Source organism: Rhinoderma darwinii, unplaced genomic scaffold (genome assembly GCF_050947455.1).
Source record: "Rhinoderma darwinii isolate aRhiDar2 unplaced genomic scaffold, aRhiDar2.hap1 Scaffold_4349, whole genome shotgun sequence".
NCBI classification, from domain to species: Eukaryota; Metazoa; Chordata; class Amphibia; order Anura; family Rhinodermatidae; genus Rhinoderma; species Rhinoderma darwinii.
Genome location: NW_027463845.1, coordinates 84,123 through 87,090, shown reverse-complemented (window position 1 = coordinate 87,090; position 2,968 = coordinate 84,123).

The following is a 2,968-nucleotide window of genomic DNA, read 5'->3' as shown; positions in this document are numbered from 1 at the left end:
ACAACAGCGGTGACCGGAAATCACGTACACCCGACCAGCGCTGCTCTCTACATCATACACGGCAAGAGCTGAAGGACCAGTAATGACGTCACCACCATGTGACCGGGAGAAGAGAGGCGGAGCTTATAACCGGAGAGGAGACATAGCCCCACCCCTCATGTGACGTAATCATGAACGCTTCTCAACATAGCACAGGAGACCGGACCACTCACAGAGCTCCGCCCCCCACATGTCACGGGATCAGCTTCATAGGTCTTTCCTCCACCACTTTTCTCAAATGATAAGCTCCACCCGTCCCAGTCACGTGGTGGTGATGTCATCACAGGTCCTTTTACCACAACACATTATATTTTGCAGTGTTATGACCGATCACTCCTTCATCGATCATATGATGCTCAGGACCCCTCATGTCACTTGATCATCACACAGGTCCTTCATACATCGCTCAAACGTCTAAGCTCCCCGCCCCTGATGCCGCGGTCACGTGACCTTGATATCCCAGGTCCTTCCACCTCCGCCTCTCTCCACTAATAAGCTCCGCCTTTTCCTGTCACTTGGTGGTGACGTCATCACAGGTCCTTCCGCTGTTACGTGATGAGGTAAAGAGCAGCGCTGGTCGGGTGTTCTCTCTGTTGTCAATCATTGAGTGACCCCGCCCACTGGACTCCTAGCCGGGATTTAACCCCTCCAGTGCCGGCCTCTTTGGGGTAAGTTGTTATTTCTGGTCTTTGTAGTGCTCGGATGGTTTGTGGGACAAGTCGTGTTTTGTAATGACATAATATTCGGGACATACAACTTATTCACTGACTTTTATACGTTTCTTGTTAATGTCGTTCACCGTGCGGTTTAAGGGAATGTTCACACGTAGCGAATACGACCCACAACACGCAAGGAAATCACCCGAATATTCACCCCAAATGGTGGACGTATAATCCCCCCGAATATCTACTACAGAAATACAACAAGGCCGATCCCCACCTCTCCCAGCGTTACCATAGCAACACGTCCCTGCTCTTCCGGCCGTGTCCAGGTGACCCCTATAATGACATGTGACCTCTCCGGCCTGTGATTGGCTGCAGGGGTCACATGACGCCTTCTTTTTTATATATGTGTAACCTGCAGCGTTGCTGTGAACACGCGGTGGAGCCGCAGAGGATTCTGGGAACAATGGCGGTTGTTGCAGAACTTGACTTTCCATTTCACTTAATGGGGAAATTCTGCAACAAATGCGCAGCGAATCCGCGGTATAAATGCGATATCCTGCGTGTCTATAATCCGCACCGCAGGTTAACCCCTTAACCACCAGGACGGGTTTAGTTGTTCCCTCAGATCTATTTCTTGTTTCTTTTTCTGCCGGTCCCGCGGTGCGAGGATTACATTCTGCGGGACGATACCAAATTTCTATGGTTTTTTTCATGATGTGCGATATTTACATAGAAATAACTTTTTGTTAGAAAACAATGTTATTTAGTGTCGCCATATTCTCATAGTGGCCAACAGTCCTGAATTTGCCGGGACTGTCCCAAATTTACAGAGACAGTCCCGGCAAATAACTGTCCCGGCCATTTTCAATTGTATTTGCATCCTCAGGACGCAGGTACTACTGAATACTGTGGCGGAGCAGGAAACTCTCCGCTCCCTGCTCTGCCAGTCACTCCTCCGGGAGCGGAATACCCGGCCAGAGCGTCGGCAACCCTCTGACTGGGGATTCTACACTTAGCCTGGGCTCAGTCACTTACACATTAACGTTACTGAAGTGTTTAGACAGTGAATAGACATTCCTTCCAGCCAGGACGCCATGTCTATTCACAATCCCGACACTTCGGTAACGTTTCTGTGGTACTTACAGCAGAGCAAAGTGTAATCTCGCGAGATCTCGCTGTAAATGACCGGTTACAGGGAGATTACGCTTTGCTCTGCTGTAAACGTTACCGAAGTGTCGGGATTGTGAATAGACATCGCGTCCTGGCTGGAAGGAATGTCTATTCACTGTCTAAACACTTCAGTAACGTTAATGTGTCAGTATAAGACAGCAGATCGTGAACAACGCAGTGTCACTATGCACTGACTAAATGAATGGAGAGGAGTGCATGATGCTGATTGGTCACTGATTGGTCAGCGTCATACACTCCTCTGTACAACGCCCACTTGCTCTAAAGTAAAAACACGCCCACTTGGGCATTAAGAAACTCATTAGCATAAATGTAAAATCGCTCCTAACGTGGTAAATATAGAACGTTTTTCTAAATATAAAGCATTACTGTCACCGACATTACAGCGCCGATCCCCTTATGTAGGAAATGGGGCACTTCTGCCAATTAACCCTAAGCCCAGAAAATGGCAAAAAGGCATCTAACAAGCGGACAGCGTGACCAAAAGACTCATGAGGGCTGCGCAGGAAAAGGACCTTCTCGTCAGCGTACAGGCCCACCACAGCAGACCCTCCCTCCCACTGCACACCAGTTACCATAGGGGTGGATCTCAATCTAATAGCTATAGCTTCAATGGCAATAGCAAATAAAACCGGTGAGAGGGGACATCCCTGCCGCGTACCCCGTGCCAGAGGAGAAGAATCAGAGGGGATGCCATTGACCACCACAATAGCCATAAGGGATTTATAGAGAAGTTGGATCCATGAGATAAATGTAGGAGCAAAGCTGTGAAGGCCGGCCAGAAGGAAGGAGCACTCAACAGAGTCGAACGCCTTCATAGTATCTAATGAAGCGACAGCCCAAGGCAAATGCCGCATTCTACCCATCTGCATAAGTGTCTGTACACGTGTAATGTTTATAGATGTAGATTTACCGCGCATGAATTCAGTTTGGTCAGGGTGAATAATTGTGAGAACAACTTGATTCAGTCGCTTTGCCAGGATCTTAGGTAGGATTTTATAGTCCACGTTAACTAGGGAAATTGGTCTATAAGAACCACAATCAACAGGGTCTTTATCCGGCTTCAGTAGCACAAT